At 42.4% G+C, this 17,838-nt stretch overlaps 2 protein-coding genes across 4 annotated transcripts in view; one reads left to right on the forward strand and one right to left on the reverse strand.

Moving 5' to 3' along the window:
• MAFK (MAF bZIP transcription factor K) overlaps window positions 1-1,121 on the reverse strand; it is an 18,446-nt gene extending 17,325 nt beyond the window's left edge. Inside the window, exon 1 of the mRNA XM_027874273.1 lies at window positions 1,088-1,121. The gene's annotated coding sequence lies outside the window, so the exon portion shown is untranslated. The remainder of the gene's footprint in view (window positions 1-1,087) is intronic.
• Window positions 1-17,838, forward strand: part of LOC114051888 (lysosomal alpha-glucosidase-like) — a 73,209-nt gene that overhangs the window by 1,661 nt on the left and 53,710 nt on the right. For all 3 annotated transcript variants that reach the window (XM_027874272.1, XM_027874271.1, XM_027874270.1), the window contains exon 2: window positions 16,493-16,547. The gene's annotated coding sequence lies outside the window, so the exon portion shown is untranslated. The remainder of the gene's footprint in view (window positions 1-16,492; window positions 16,548-17,838) is intronic.

Raw genomic sequence — 17,838 nt, forward strand, 5'->3', positions numbered from 1 at the left:
AACGTGACAAACAAGATCCTATAAAGTTACAGCCCTAGACTTACTGGTGCTTATGTACTATCAGCAAATCATTTGCACATATGGAAATACAGCTGGATTGGTTGATAGTTGGCTCAACTAAGTTGGAGGAAGGGTCTAGGGGGAGAACTGGGCAGACGGGTGACAGACGCCAAATAGAAACAGAAGAGAGACACTAGACTTTAGTTCAGCTGTCACCAGGGCTAGGGAAAAATTTCCCACTGACAGCCTCTGACAGTGCCGGGTCTGCCCAGAAGAGCACCGCGGCACCCCTCCAGCCGGCCGGTTCCCATGCATGCTCCCCACCCTGGTGATGCTCCTTCCCGCCCCCTCCCTTGTCTTCACCCCTCTCTAGCATGGCTCAATGCTTATTCCTTTCTGCTCTCCTTTACTCTCGGATGGGGGTGAGCCCAGAGTTTCTCCTGTCCCCTTTCTAACCCCACCCTGCCTGCCTTCTTCACCGCTGCCTGGCTTCTCTTTTCTTGGGGCGCGGAGCGGTTGCTTTCCTGGACCCCGAGGCTTTCTTAGGGGGGCTGGAGAGGGGTTCCTCTGACCTCACCACGCGCCCAGCCCTGGTCCGGGGGCGCCACGTGCTGGTCCCGGGTCTCTCCGCGGGACGGTCAGCACGTGTCTCCCCCTCCGCCCCCTAGTCCGGGCACGTGTCTCCCCCAGAAGGATGACTCAGCGATTTGGGGGGTAACAGAGGGACGGGGGGAAGGACTCGGTCCAGGGGAAGGAGGGAGGGGCGGGCGGGGACGGTCCTCGGGCTCCCGGGTTCGCGGGGCACCGGCCCTGCCCGGGCGGGACAAGACGGGACGGGACGAGGGCAGCACGTGCGGGTAGCGCGAGCAAAGCGGAAAGGGGTGGGGGACCAGGCCGGGGGCTGGGGGACCGACACCGCCTCCCACCCCTCAGAGTGAGGAGGGGGCACCACGCCCCCGCGGCCGCCGCCAGCGTCGGATCGGGGCGGGTCCCATCCCCAAGCGCCCCGCCCCCCCGCCCAACCGTCTGGCGGTGGGTCCGTTACCCCCGGCTCTCCCAACCCAACCGTCGGCAGCCGCCTTCTTACCTGGGGCGCGGGCACGCGGCGGGGCCTGGAGGGGGGCGGCGGCGGCGGCGGGGACGCGCGGCGGCGGCTCCGGCTCCGGCGACTCCTCGCGGGGACGCGCTTTCCCACTTTGCCTCCTCCTCCTCCTCCGACTTCGGGAATAACAACAACCCCCCCAGTCCTCAGCATCTGACACTCCGCTTCCGGGATCGCGCGTCAGCGCGCGTCAGCTGGCCACGCCCCCTCGCCTCCTCCTCCCCGCCCCCCCACCGTCACCCCGGGCCCGTTCACCCGGGCGGCGGGCCGAGGGAGGGAGGGAGGGATCCGCCCGTCTCGCGCCTCCCGCCCCATTCATTCACATCCCGCCCCCTCCCGGCCCGCCCCGGCCCGCCCCGTCCCGGCCGCGGGGTGAGGGGCGAAGGGGAAGGGAGGAGGCAAGTGTGAGCCTGTGGAAGGGTGGGACCACGTGAGGGTGTTGCCTCCCGCCCCCCCCGTTATTGGGCCGGGCACATGATTATTATTACAATAATAAAGTTATAACAACAAAAAACTTCACATTCTTATAGGGATTTCCTCAAATTTAGGACTTACTGTTATGCCCATTTTACAGATGAGGAAACTGAGCCCCAGGAGATGGGGGTGGGGGGAGTGACTTGTCCAAGTTCCAGAGCCAGTTCTGGAATTCAGGCCTTGGCACTCTAGTTTCCACAATACTTAGGGGTAGGGACTGAACTTGTCACTACTTTGACACTGGTAATTCCTGATTGATCACCCATTGGAGGTTAGCGCCTTCTCTTCAATCCACACAGTGTCAGTGTGCTTGCCCAGGGTCACACAGTCAGTATGTGTCAGAGATTGGTGGGACTCCTGGCGTCGAGGCTGGCTCCTTATTTTTATATCGCGCTGTCTCTCAGTACTTAGAACTATGCAATACAATTATCCAGGACAATTCCAAAGGCCCATGATAAAAGGATTATCCACCTCCGTCGAGGGAACTGATGATCTCTGAGCTCAGATTGAAGTATATTTTTTCCACTTTGTTTCTTTTTTGTTGTTGTTGGGTTTTTTTTTTTTATTGCAGCATGGCTAAAAATCACGTTTTGCATGACCTTACATGTATAACTGATATATTGCTTGCCTTCTCAAGGAGTGGGGGATGGAGAGAATTTAGAACTCAAAAAAAATTTTAATGCTATAAATAAATAAAAACATGAAAAGAAAAAAAATACTTAGGACCATAGGTTTACATCTCGACGGGACTTTAAAGACCATTCAGTCCTTTTACAGATGACAAAATGAAAAAAGCCTAATGAAGTTAAATGACTCACCCAAAGGTACGTAAGGGTCAGAGACAGAATCTGAACCTAGGTCCTGTGTCTTTTGACTTCGTAGGGCTTCCAGTAGAGAAGGAGAGGTGTAAGGACCTAGTGAGTCAAGTGATAGCAGGGAGAAACACTGGAAACACTGGATTTGCAGTCAGAGAACCTGGTTTTGAACACTTAATGCATGTTTGATGTTGGATGACTCAGTTAATTTCTTTGTGCCTCAGTTACCTCATCTGTAAAATGAAGGGGTTGGACTCAATCATCTTATGTTACTGTTCTAAATGTATGAAAGGTTTATTAAGTGCTTACTAGACAGAGGGGAGAAAAGACAGTATTATAAAGTATATAATATATAATAAATAAAACGTAATATAGAAGTTTAAGGTGGCACAGTGGATAGAGTGCCAGGCTTGGAGTCAGGAAGACTCCTTCTTGAATTCAAATCCAGCCTCAGACTAGCTGGGTGACTCTGGCCAAGTCACTTCACTCTGTTTGCCTCAGTTTCTTGCAAAAAGAGCTAGAGAAGGCAATGACAAATCACTCCAGTATCTTTGCAAAAAACAAACAAAACAAAACAAAATGGGGTGACAAAGAGTTGAACTGAAACTACAAGCCCTGATGTTTATAAAGTTTATAATCTAGTAGCCAAAAGTGTAGGAAGTAGGTACCCAGGTAACTATACTACACCATCAATCAATCTATTTATTAATCGCCTACTATGTTGGGGCATAGTGCTAAGTCCTGGGGTACAGAAAGAGACAAAAGACAATTCCTCCCTTTGAGAAGCATACAATGTTTAAATTCAAATGTGAAGGGTCACTAAGGACTGGGATGATTAGAAAATCATGCCTACCAAGACACACAGGATTTAAGACTTCTATAAACCTAACTATAAACAATATTCACTGAAATAAAGGGCGACCTAAGTAATTGGAGAAAGTCAATGTTTATGACCTGGCCATACTATCCAAATTAATCTAAGGGTTGACTGCTATGCTAATCGTCTTAACCATAATTATAACTTTGAATACTTTGAATTTGAATATGTGAGGTCACTTCTGAGGAATCATTATCCATGCTAAACGGGTCCCAACTGTACCAAAAGGATCAATAGCTTCCTTCAAAGCTCAACTCAGATGCTGCATCCTACACGAGGCCTTTTCTAATCCTCCCAGCTGCTAATGTAATTAATTGCCTTGGTTTTACTTTGTATATTTTTTTGTTTATATAAATGAACATCTACTCATGTACATGTTTTCTCTCCTGGAATGTAAGGTCACTCCAGGCAGGGACCCTTTCCGACACAGTTCTTGGCACATGATACAAATGCTTGTTGATTGGTTGACTATTTAATGAGACAAAATTATATATGTAGAGGAACAAAAAAAAAAAGCTACCTAAATATTGAGGGAAATAATGAGGGAAAGTAGGCAAAGGAGGTTTAACATCAGATCTCAAATTATTTTATAAAGCAATAATTATTTTTTAGAATGAGAAAAGTTAGAATAAAATGGCTAAAAATAAAAGAGTTGGTCAGTGAAATAGATTAGGTAAGCAAGACATAGAAGGAAATCCATGTAGCTTTTGAAAGTTTCATAAGGAGGTGGTATTTCATTTGGACTGTAAAAAGAATGGGTAGAATTTAACTGAGGGGAAGATAGGGGAGAATCAAGTGACATCTTAGACACAAAAGAATCGCATAAGCCAAGACTAGGAGGCTAGAACAAAGAGTCTATAGCAGGAATCATAGTCCAGTTTTGGTTAGAATATAAATTACATGGAGAGGAGTACAGAGGAGCATGAGTAGAAAGGGTGAAAAGATCTGGGCAGCACCAGACTGCAAAGGACCTTAGAGAATACTAAGCTAAGAAGTTTGAACTTGACTCACTGGGCCATTGGGAGACATTGAAGGATTTTGGGCAAAGGAATGTCATTACCAGGTCTTTGCATAAGGAAGATTAGGTACTGGGTAATGGAAAGTCAAGAAGAATGTTAGGAAAGAAAACAACTAATTCAGTTTTTAGTTGCAAGGTTTGTGTTTAAGAATAATGAGTATCATTAGGGCAGAATGTTATATATATTGTCAGAAGTGTGTCATTGTATCCAATGTTTTTGCTTAACTGTTTTTCTTTGTTACAAGAGAGGCTTGATTTGTGTAGGGAGAAGGGAACTATTTCCAGAAATGACTGTGACATAAAAACAAAGGGCACTAATTAAAGTGATTAAAAAAAAAAAGAATGATGAGCCCCAAGAGGAAAAGTAGAAGAAGAGGAGAAGAGGGAAAATTAAAAGAAGTGAGAAATGGAGAAGTTAGAAAAGAAGGGAAAGTAAGTCAGGAGAAATAGATGTAGAGGGAGGGCTGACTGTTAGGTCTTAGCAGAAATTAACCAAACATATGAGATTCTTCTTGCCAAGGAAAACTCCTCTATCTGCATAAGGGATCCCATTCCATCCAGTGTTTTCCAGCAGATTGCCTCCTCCATCATCCCCACTCTCACTAATTTTCAATCTCTCCCTGTCGCCCATGTCTCTTTTATTCTCAAAAAAAAAAAACCCCAAAAAACCAAAAATACCCAACCCCTCTCTTGATCTATCCATCCCCACTGGATATTGTCCCTTATCTCTCTTCCCTTTTATGACTAAACTCCTTGAGAGGACCATCCACAGTACGAGTTTCTACTTCCTTTTCTGTAACTCTCTTCTTAACTCTACAGCATGGCTTTCTTAAGACTAGTCCCTCTGGTGTGAGGGCTGCAGAGCCCTTTTCAGGGCTGCTTTCCACCTTTGATGTCCACCAGATCTACCTCTCCCCTGTGGCTCCAAGAAGCTGTAACATACACAGCAGCTACACTCCAGTAAACTGTTTCAGCAGAGGGGCTATACCAGGTTGAGGGTAATTGAGGAGTCTTAGATCTGTTGGTCTACCTCAAGCATGTGCAGACTTCCCCCTGGTGGAATGGGTATATGAGAACAATTTGTTCCAATGGCCACGAAGGCAGCTGTGGAGCACTTAGAGCTCCATTAGACATTGAAGATATTAAGGTCGTCCTTAGGGCATCTCAAGCCATCTTCACTCTGTCCTGCCACCAGACTGTGATGACTCTGGAAGAGAGAATGAGGCCAACAACTTTGTGCAATTCTGCCTCACTTAAATCCAATTTACGCATGAATCAAAAGATATCACCCATACCATTTTACCATTTTACCTATCTCAAAGTCCTGTGGCAACAGGCAAGTGACAAAGCAGCAGGTGTGGATACATTGGGAGCTGCAGTCACAACCCTGCACATAGGCTCTATCTTTTCACTGGAAGCAGCAATGGGATTCAGCAGCCCGGTGAGTGTCTGAGCAACCTTTTAAGGATCATACTGCCCACCTCCTGGTGTGAGGAAGGGGCTAGAAAACGTGCCCTAGAAATTGTCTGCTTGCCCAACCCTGGCCTGATTACTGACCCTGCGGTAGAAACACAAAAAAATGTCAGATATAGAGAATCCACGTCAAATGCTAACATGGGCTATTTGTGCCTGATCTGTGGTAGAGCATTTTGAGCTCATACTGGTCTGATCAGCCACAGTTGGACACATTGTAATTTGACTCTAACAAAGTGATATCATTTTGGCTCTCTTTGAGAATGAAGGACAACTGTTCGATTGAAACTGTACTCCCTCCAAACTTAACAAATATCTTTTAATTGACAAATGTGATGCCCTTTTCTCATTTCTTATCCATCTTGACCTGTCTTCAGCTTTTGACGGCAATCACCCTTTCCTACTTGATACCGTCTTCTCTCTAGGTTTTCCTGACCCTAGTTTTTCTTGGTTCTCCTCCTATCTATTTGACTACTCCATGTCATGCCAATTATCCCTAGGTGCCTCATAGGGCAATATCCTAGACCCTCTTCTCTTCTCCCTCAATACTATTTTTTAAACTTTTTTTTTCTTTTTGGTGAGGTGATCAGGGCTAAGTGACTTGCCCAGGGTCACACAGCTAGTAAGTGTTAAGTGTCTGAGTCTGCATTTGAACTCAGATACTCCTGACTCCAAGGCCAGAGCTCTATTCACTGAACCACCTAGCTGCCTCCCTATATACCATTTTACTTGGTGGTCTCATTAGCTCCTATAGATTCAGTTATCGTCTCCATGCTTATAATTCTCAGATCTACTTATCCAGTCTAAAGCTCTCTGCTTGTCTCCAGTCTCGCATATCTAACTGCTTATTGAAAATCTCTGAACTGGATGTCCTATAGACATCTTAAACTGACCATATCCAAAACTGAACTCATTATCTTTCCCGTCCAAAACCCTCCCCTTTTCTTAACTTCCTTCTTACTGTTGAGGGTAGCACCATCTTCCCAGTCACCCAGGCTTGCAGCCTAAGTATCATTCTCTTCTCCTCATTCTCTCACATTTCCCTCTCCCCCTCATCCAATCTGTTGCCATGGTCTATTCATTTTGCCTTTGTAAAATCTCTTCTCTGATAGTACTTCCACCTCATTTAAGGTCCTCATCACCTCAAATGTGGTCTGTTATAAAGTCTGGTGGTTGGTCTGCCTGCCACAAGTCTCTCCCTATTCCAGTCCATCTTCTACTCAGCCTTCAAAGTAATTTTCCTAAAGCACAGTTCTGACCATATCACTCCCCTACTTACCTCCAGGATCACACATAAAATTACCTGTTTGTTGTTCTGATCCATTCATAACTTGTCCACACTTACCTTTCGAGTCTTCTTACATCTTACACCCTCCATCCCCCATGTACTTTGAGATCCAAAGGACACTGACTTCTTTGTTGTTCCTCAAACAAGACACTCCATTTCCCACCTCCCGGACTCTCGTGCACCCCCAGCCCACCAAAGCCTGTAATGCTTTCTCCTTCCTTCTCACTAGCTCCTGGCTTCCCTGATTTCCTTCAAATCCCAGCTAAAATCCCACATTCATCCCACATTCTACAGGAAGCTTTTCCTGATCCCCTTTAATTCTAGTGCCTTCCATCTGGAGATTGTCTGTAATTTATCCTGTTTAGGATCTTGTTTGTCAATAGCTGTTTACATGTTGTCTCCCCTATTAAACTATGAACTCCTCAAGAGCAGAGGCTGTCTTTTATCTTTCCCAGAGCTTAGCACAGTGTCTGGCACATAGGAGGCACTTAAATGTTTATTGACTGACTGACCATTCATGCATTTATGGAATAATAGGATCATAAATCCCTGCAGGGGATTCCTGCTGTGATTACCTCATCATGGCATGAAGATAAACCCAGGTTCTCAGTGGTTCAGAATGTAATGATGATGATGCTGCATTTAATTTATAACATTATTCCTCTTGGCTAGTGGTAGACATTGTTTTTGTCTTTTTAACAGATGGAGATTTAGATATAAAGAAAGTTCTTTCTACCTCCACAATGTCCCTCTCTCCTCCTACACCCCATGCCCACCTTCCACACTGTTGGAAGGCTAATCTCCCTTATGTATAAATGTGATCATGTTGCCTCTTTTACTCAAAAATCTTTAGTGGATTAGTCCTTGTTGGCCTACTAGCTAAAGTTCAATTTCTCAGCTAGGTGTTCAAGACTTTCCACAACGAGTTACTGCCCTATCTTTCTAGCCTTCTATCATACTATTGATCACCATGCTCCAATTACATTGGCCTATTCATACATGGCCTTTGCTCATGCTATTTCCTGTGCTTGAGGTATCTTCCCTTCTTTTCTTTGCCTGCTAGATTTCTATTCATCATTTAAAGCCCAGCCCGATTTCAGTATCTTCCTTGATCCCCATCTATCTCTGCTTCACCTCCCCCCACCAGCCAATAATCATCATTTTCTCAGAGGTAGTGGCAGGAATACTGGACTTGGATTCATAAAGTTGGTACTTAATCACCTATGTGACCACTGATAATTCACCTAACTTCTCAGCCTCAGTTTCCTCATCTGTGAAATAGGAATAATAATACCTGCAACATATGTACCTTCACAAGAAGGTTGTGAGGATCAAATGAGATAATGTATCTAAAACATTTTTCAAACTTTAAAGTGTTATATAAATACCAGCTATGATTATTTGTATCTCCCAATGAATATAGCATGTAATGTCTATTTTACACATCTGTGCTTGTATCATACCCCCTACTAGTCTATAAATTTGATGAAGGCAGGAATCCTGTCTTAGATGAGCTTTGTGTCTTCCCCAGCACACAACACAGTGTTCTATATACTCTAGATACTTCATAAATTCGTACTGAGTTAAGTTATCCCTCTATCTGAAGCTTGGAAACCCTAGCCCTTCCTACCTAATTCTCATCCTTTCATAATGATTCACTTGCCCATCTCTTATTCACTTATATGTTATAGTTATGTGTCATTTACCCATAGGGGTCTCCAAGTTGCAGTAGGGTGGGAACTATGCCTTAAAACTTTGCATTTCCCCAGGACCTATGATGGCAGCAGCTCTGCACATAGTAGATACTCAACTAGTGTGTGTTAAATTGAATGGAATAATGATTATGTAAATTGGGGAGAAGTGAAGAGTTAGAAAAATCACCTGGATGAGGACTGGAGAGGGAAAGGCAACAGTTCATGTCAACAAGTCTCTTCCCCCTTCTCCTTCTCCCCCCCCCCCCACCAAAAAAAGGCTATTTAAAAGCTAGGCAGCTTTACAAAAGACATATTGTCCAGAACATTAAAGATGAACTGGAATCACCTGCCACCATTGAGTGGAATCATGGATGGATGTCTCTCTTCCCCAACCCATCCTTCATCACCCCATTGGCCAGTTCCCACCAGGCACAAGGCATCCCCTATTAGCTACATGCTGAACACCCCATCCCTCCCTCTGCTATTTGCCTTGCTACTTTCTCTGTCAGAATTTAAGAACTACCTGGCCTTGTTAACCACCATGAATTGAATGTGTACATGAGTCCCCCTTTATGTACTGTCTCCCTCAATTAGAATATGAGATCCATGAAGGCAGGAATTGTCTCCATCTTCTCTTTGTATTCCCATTGCTTAGAACTGTGCTTAAATAATTTTCTAATGTAATCCATTCTACTTAGGATGGTGATAACCCCATTGTTATTTGCCCAGGTCAAGTCATATCTGATCTATTGCATTCAGTTTTGGGTGCAACATTTTAGGAGGGGCATTGACAAGGAAAGCATCCAGAAAAAGGTAACCAGTATGGTGAAGAGATGAAAAAGCAGAATAGGTAAAATATATGTATATATGTATATATATATGTATATATATGTGTGTATATATATATATACTCAGGTACACACAAATATATATCTTTAAAGTTTTCAAAATATTATCTATATCTACATATATGTATATATGACATTTTGAAACATAGGTCAAAATATATATATGTATGTACATATATACACACATGTATATATATATACATGCATGCATGCATATATATAAATATATAAAAATTTTGATCTTTACAACAACCCCAGTAGATGCTATTATTATCTTCATTTTACAAATGAAGAAACTGAGGCAAGTAGTGGTTAAGTGACTTGCCTAGGGTCTCAGTCACTAAGTGCTTGAATGAGCATTTGAACTTAGGTTTTCCTGTTTTTCAAGTATTCTCCTCCCACTCTCCAAATATTCTAACCCCTATGAAAGAACTAGGAATGTTTTGTCCAAAGAAGACAAGATTTAAGGGTGGGAGGTGGGGGAGTGGGGTGTCATTATCACTGCCTTCAGGTGTTTGAAGGTCTTTCGTGCAGAAGAGAATTAGGCTCACATTGCTTGACCTCAGATGACAGAACCAGGAATAGTGGGGGTAAAGTTAGATGGATAGATAGATGATACACACACACATATACACATATATATACATATACACCCCTATATATTATATATACATATATATCATTTATCTATCCATCCATCCATCTATCTCTCCATCTATCTATCCATCCATCTATCTAGCCATCTATTCATCTATCATCTATCCATCTATCCATCCATCCATCTATCCATCCATCCATCTATCATCTATCCATTCATCTATCTATCATTCTATCTATCTATCCATCTATCTATCTGTCTATCCTATCTCTCTCTCTCTCTCTCTCTATCTATACCTTGGGGCTTGCTAGAAGGAAAAAAATCTCCTTTTAATTAGGGCTGAACAAAAGTAGACTGAGATGCCTTGGGAGCGCCCCTTCTCTGGAGGTTTTCAAAGGGAGGTTGGATAACTGCTTGTCTGGGAATTCTCTCATTTAGGTTTGGATCAGACTAGATGGTCTTTGAGATCCTTGCCCTAACTCAGATTCTGTTATTCTGTGCCTTGCCCAGAGTCGTAGTTAGTTATTAAGAGCCAAGTCCAAAACTAAAGTCTCCTTAGTTGGACATTTTACTTGAAGAACCCTCCCATGCATTTCTAAATTACTCTCTTAAATGAAAGAAGCTATTTTAATGAATCAACCATTCTTTATATTTTGAATTAAAAAAATAAAAAGAAATACAAATGAGCTAGCAATTGTAACATGTAAAAATCCCACATGGTACATATGACAACGTGTATCTAGGTGTTTCCAAGGTAATGGAAGGTGCTGATTGGTCTTTCAAGAACCCACTGGGCAAACACACACACACAAACATATATCCATATACACACATTTACATGCATACATATTCAAAGATGCATATATATATACACATATATGTAACTGTATAGATGTGAAGATATGTATATATGATATATAATGTTATTTATGTATGTGTATAGATACACATATATACACATATTCAAAGATGCATAAATACATACCTATAGGTAACTATATCTATGCAAATATAAACTATACATCTTATATATGTGTGTGTATACACACATTTTATATATATGCACATACATACACACACATATACCTAGATGCAAAGATGCGTAAGCTCAGGGGAGTTCTTAGATTCTGTCAATCCATTTGTAACTGACATCAACAGGTACATCAATGAATACTTATTGAGGCCATAAAATGTGTTTTTGTAGTTTAGGACATGCAGAACACTTATTCCTGACCTCTAAGAGGTTAGGATCTAAATGATATGAGACTTTCTAGCCATAATCATTTTCCTGAAGTGTTCCTCAGGAAGCCCTTTATAGAGCAGTTCTATCATCTGCTAATATTATTGGGTCAAGCTAGACTGGGCAAGGCTATTTTTTTTTCTTCTAGCAGATTTCTGTAATTATGCCACTCCTCTAGATGGCACAGTGGATAGAGTGTTGGACTTGGAGTCAGAAAGACCTGAGTTCACATTCTACCTCAGTCACTTGTTAGCTGTGTGACACTGTGCACTTAAACGCTGTCTGCCTCAGTTTCCTCATCTGTAAAATGGGGATAACAATAGTACCAACCTCCCAGGGTTGTTGTGAGGATCAAGTGAGATAACATTTGTAAAAGTGCATTGCAAACCTTGTACTATTAAAATGCTAGTTGTTATTATTATTTTAAAATCTTTCATTGCCTCCTATTGCTCACCCTACAAAGTATAGTTTTCTGATCCTAGCACTCTGGGCCCCAAGACCAATCTATCCCTGTAGCAAAATTTCATAGTATTCTCCTTCACGGGAGGCAGTTTTGCAGAGAGAGTGCTGGATTTGCCGTCAAAGTGTTCCAAAGCAGACTCTGTCTGCTACTTACTATCTGTATGACCCTTGGGTGAAGGGGAAGATCCAGAAAAGAAAGATCCCAACTCATAGATCATAGAGTCACAGGAAGCACAAACTTTAAGCTGTTTCCTACTGGGGTGATTTTCCCAGAATTAGTATGCTTTCTTCCACTGCAGTCTGCCACCCCAACCCCTAACTTTTTTTACTCTATGAAAATTGCTTGCAAGTTGCTTTCTGGTTTAAACCAGTCAAGGTTTTCCAGCCAATACTGAATGATTCCTTCCTCTCTTCCTACGTCCCCACCCCATCCCTTTGCAGTCAGACTCAAAACTTAACACTTCATTCAGGGGAATAAAAGAGTTGGAAAAGCATTGGAAAGGAAAAAAAAAATGAGGACAGTTTTTTTAGTTTGTTTTGTTCTGTTTTGTTTTGTGTTTAGGTACTTTGGAGGGACCTTTGACTGCCCAGCTCAATCTCCTCAGCCTCTTTCCATTACTTAGGAACAATTTTCGTTCTGAAATAACAACTTGCATTTCTGCTATACTTCAAGGTTTACAAAGCACTTCACCCACAGTAACTCTGAAAGGAAGATAGCATAAGCATTACTATACCCATTTTACAGATGAGGAAACAGAAGCTCAGATAAGTTAAGTGACTTAATCTCACAAAGTTGGGAGCTGCTAGTTGGAGGAGTAGTGTGGCATGGTGGTTGGAGTGTCAGATGGAGACTGGAAGACCTGGGTTCAAATGTTGTCTCTCCTACTATAAGCCATATGACCATGGGCAAATCTCTTCGCCCAACTTCTCAGTTTTCTCAGCTGTAAAATAGGATATGATAATGTTACCACAACATCACAATGCTTTGTAAACTATAAAAATGCTTTGTAGCTAGTAGTTATTTGTTTTAATGCAGGGGTTCTTAGTCTTTTTTGCATCCTTGACACTTTTGGTGGTCTGGTAAAGCCCATGGACCCCTTCACAGAATTCTGTTTTTAAATGTTGTTGTTGTTCAGTCGTTTCAGTTGAGTCCGATTCTTTGTGACCCTATTTGGAGTTTTCTTGGCAAAGATACTGGAGTGGTTTGTCATTTCCTTCTCTAAATTTTTACAGATGAGGAAACTGAGGCAATCGGTGTTAAGTGACTTGCCCAGGGTCACGCAGCTAGCAAGTGTTTGAGGCCAGAATTGAACTTAAGGAGATGAGTCTTCAGGCAGCCAGCTGGTGCAGTGGATAGAGTGCCTGGCCTAGAGTCAGGAAGACTCATCTTCCTGAGTTCAAATCCTGTCTCAGACACTTACGAGCTGTGTGACCCTGGGCAAGTCACTTAACTTTGATTGTCTCAGTTTCCTCATCTATAAAAATCTGGAGAAGGAAATGGCAAACCACTACAGTATCTATTTCAAGAAAACCCAAAATGGGGTCATGAAGAGTCAGACATGACTGAAACAACTCAACAATAGCAACAATGAGTCTTCCTGACTCCAGGCAGGGTATCCACTGTGCTACCTAGCTGCCCCATGTTTTTAAATGCATAAAATGAAATACCAAGGATTATAAAGAGATCAATTATATTGAAATATAGTAATAATATATATATATATTTAAAAAGTCCATAGACTCCATGCTAAGAGCCTGTTTTAATAATGTCTGTTACAGATCTATAGTCACGTGATTTTCTTTGTCCTTCATGTCTATTAGACTGAGTTTTACAGTATGGTTCATTCAGACACTAGCGACACATTTACTGATTGAATTGGCCTTGGCAAGTTTCTAAAGCATGTTCCCAATGGAGCCTGCAGAACTTCTAAGCATGGAACACCACTTAGTTTTTGCCAGAGCTGGCAAACACATGAGGACAGAATAAACTTTCAAGTAAAACAATGGTTTTGTGACTCGTACACCAGCGTCCAGCAGGAATAGCCTTATTTTCAGAAAAGGAGCTTAGACAAAAAGAAGAAGGGAGAGGGGACAGGAAGAGATAGATTTTTGTCGTCCCCTTGATTGAATTGAACCTGAAAGTCAAGAATTAACAAAAGGGAGATGAGGAGAGGTGAACAGGGCATGGCAGAGTGCATGCTAGCTTTGGAGTCAGAGGTTGAATTGTTGAGTCGTTTTTCAGTCATGGTTGACTCTTGGTGACCTGGGATTTTCTTGGAAAAGATACTGGAGTGGTTTGCCATTTCCTTCTCCAGCTCATTTTACAGATTAGGGAACTGAGGTGAATGTGTTAAATGACTTACTCAGGGTTCCATAGGTAGAAAGTGTCTGAGACAGCATTTGAACTCAGGTCTTTCTGATTTCAGGCCCAGGTCTATCCACTGTGCCACCTAGCTGCCCTTTGGAGGCAGAGGAACAGGTTTCAAATTGAAACTCTTCTAATTACTACCATGGTAATCTTGAGAAGGGCAGCTAGGTGGCACAATGGATAGAGCACTTGGCCTGGAGGCAGGAAGACCTGAGTTCAAATGTGGCCTTAGATACTTACTAGCTGGGCAAATCACTTAACCTTGTTTACCTCAGTTTCCTCATCGGTAAAAATGAGCTGGAGAAGGAAATGGCAAACCACTCCAGTATTTCTGCCAAGAAAACCCTCAGAGGGTCACCAAGAGTCAAACAACAACAGTCTTGAGCCACTTAACCTCCGTAGGGTCTCAGTTTCTTCGTTGGTACATGAGGATCTTAGACTAGAAGCAGGGCTTCTTAAACTTCTTCCTCTCATGACCCCTTCAGCACTTCTTAAACTATGAGTTGCAACCCCATATGTGGTCAGTTTAAATTAGAGGACTTCTTTTAAGGTTCTTTCCAGCTCTATTAATTGATTGATTGATCCTCAGAATCCACAAAGATGTTGGAAGGAGCACTGGGATTCAACAAGTCCGGGTTCTGGTGCTGGCTTTCTGCTGCTGGTCAGCTTTCTGACTTTGGGTAGAGCTGTTTCCTTCCATGGTGCCTCAGATTTCCCCTTTCTAGGATGAGAAAATTGAATTCTAGTTCTAGATTTCTAGTTCTAGAATATGGAGGAGTGGGGGTGGGGAAGCAAAAACAGCTTCCTGTTTTTATACCTCTATGGACTAAGAATGATTTTTACATTTAAAAATAAAGTTATGGTATTTAAAAATGTAACATAACCCAACATTTTTAGCTCACTGGCCACATGAAAACAGACAGAAGGCTGGATTTTGTCTTCTGGCCATATTTTGCCAGATCCAGGACTAGATGGGCTCTAGGGTCTCTTGCAACTCAGATATTCTATGTATCTATAGATCTGACTCGGTCAGATTTCTTTCCTCGCTGTGGTCCGTTCTAGTCTTCTTGAGATGGTCACTTAAAAAAAAAACAAAACAACTCAATAACAAGTCCCCCAAATCAAATAAATGGACAAAAACCTTGCATGTTGATTCCAAAGTGGATTTTTTCTTAGAGTAAAAAGACAGTTAGGTGGCTTAGTGGATAGAGTACTAGATGTGGAGTCAGGAAGACCTGAGTTTGAAACCTGCCTAACTTACTAGCTTTGTGACCCTGGGTAAGTTATTTGACCCCTCTTAGCCTCAGTTTCCTCATCTGTAAAATTGGGATAATAATAGCACCTACTTTCCAGGGTTGTTGTGAGGATCAAATGAGATTAAATACATACAGTGTTTTACAAACCTTAAAATGCTACATAAATTTGAGTTATAATTATTTTCTCCTCCTCTTCATCAATACCCTTTCTTCTCAATCAAGCTTCATTAGCTAAGTGTCCCCTCTTTGAACTGGATGTCCAAAGAGTCAGACAGGGCCCTAGAAGGAGAAGATATTTATCCACTTTATTCTTTAGAGATTTTTCTTTATGGCCATCTGAGAGGATGGTGTGTCTCTTTCTACAGTATCCTTTTGGGGTTTGCCAGACTGTCATTTGGTTTGGGAACCACTGTTGAAACCGTACTGCCCATTTTTATTATGGTTAAGTCCCAACTTGTCAGACAGGCCAAATGGTTATTCGTAGAATGTTTTCCCTCTCCAATGGATCAAAGGAGCTTGGTTGTGGTTTGGGGAGGGCCATATGTTAGGGTTCTTTTTACAATACAGGGGAAGGGACCATGATACATGATGTCCCTGACCCTATATTCCAAGCTAAATCTGGGAAGTGGAAGTGGGGATAGATAGGATGGAAGTTGACTTCTCCATCTACAAATGATTCATGATTCATTCAATTAGCAAAGACTTATTGTTGAATGAATGAATGAATGAAATAACTTAAGAGTAACACTTTTGAACAAACAGCACCTACCATTTGTCACACATTGCAAGGTGCTGGGTGTAAGAGATAGAAGAAAAAAACTAAAATAATCCCGTCCTTAAGGATCCTACATTCTGGAGGGGTCAAGGAGAAGGAGGCAGAACATAACACATACACAGATTAGTAAATGCAAAATACGTACAAAGTTAAGTTATCAAAGAAAATGATTTTGTTTATTCACATGACCTCTTCTCTCCACAGAGCTTCTTCTTACTCTTGCTAGAGGCAAATTCTCTCTGCAAAAATTTCCTCTCAGGTGAGTTTTTTTGCAGCCATGTTCATAATAGAAGCAGGCATTTTAAACACATCACTTCACTCCCTGCAGGGCTCTTTGATATGTCAACGTATGTTTGATTTGTTCTCTGTTGCCTCCCTAGCTGCCGTGTACTGTTACTACCCAAACTGGTTGGATACTTTTGCATAGGTCTTCCTCATCATAGCCTCATTGAGAGAGCCTCTTGGTTCCTTCATGTAGAGAGGTGGCTGAGGCATTGATGTTGGGAGTGGCTCAAGGCCATCCAGTTTGTCAGAGGCCTGGTTCAAAGAGCCTTCTCTAAGGCACTGGGGATAAGACTTTGTCATTTGGAAACAAAATGAAACATAAGCAGCCACACCCAGGTAACTAATAGCACTGGGTAGCACCGCGTATGACTAATATAGATGTCATATGCATGGTCCTTTAATCTGGTTAGGGAGAAAAGAGAAAGCAGTAGAATCTCAGATGGACAAAGAAGACCAGAGGTGGTCCTGTGTGGTCCAAGTGCATCTGGACCCTCACTTATTGGGCAAAAGGATAGAAGTTGTGCTTTATACAGTCTATCTTCCTTATAGCACTCACCCAGCATCCCTGGCAAGATGGAGCCCTCCTGAGGTCTCAGAAGCCATCAAATATAGGCCCTTCATTTTACAGATAAGGAAACTGAGGCCATGACACTCAGTAATGTTTCCCTGGGTTACATAGACACACACTATTAGAGGTGGAATTTGAACCTAAGACTTTTGACTGTACAGTGAATACTCTTTCCATTCTATGAAGTAGCCTTCCAACAGTGGGAGCTTGGTGCAAATCACATCATATTCTCTCCTCACTCACAAACCATCTTCCATTTTTATTCAAGAAAAATCAGGTTCAAATAAACATCAAAGGCATCCTTGAAGGGGAAAAAGAATCAAAGGGACCATCTTAGGTGTGAGTTCCATGAGAGTAAGGATTATTTCTTTTTTTTTTTTTTTGGCTTCATGTCTCTGGCCCCTAGGACAGTGCCTAGACACAGCAGGTGCTTAATAAATATTTGTGGAATTGGATTACATTGAATTGAATGCATGGAAAGATTTGAGAGCAAGCCCACCCCTTTGCCTTGGAAGGGCAAGGAGGTTGCTGGGAGATGTATATAAATATGAGACTCAGATCTATCTTACCAGCTTATCAGAAAACTAAATCTTCCCTAAGTAATAGCCCTTGTTGTTGAATCATATCTGACTCCTCGTGACCCCATTTGGGGTTTTCTTGGCAGAGATACTGGAGTGGTTTGCTGTTTCCTTCTCTA

The sequence above is a fragment of the Vombatus ursinus genome, unplaced genomic scaffold (genome assembly GCF_900497805.2).
Source record: "Vombatus ursinus unplaced genomic scaffold, bare-nosed wombat genome assembly UNPS02014807.1, whole genome shotgun sequence".
In the NCBI taxonomy this organism is placed as follows: domain Eukaryota; kingdom Metazoa; phylum Chordata; class Mammalia; order Diprotodontia; family Vombatidae; genus Vombatus; species Vombatus ursinus.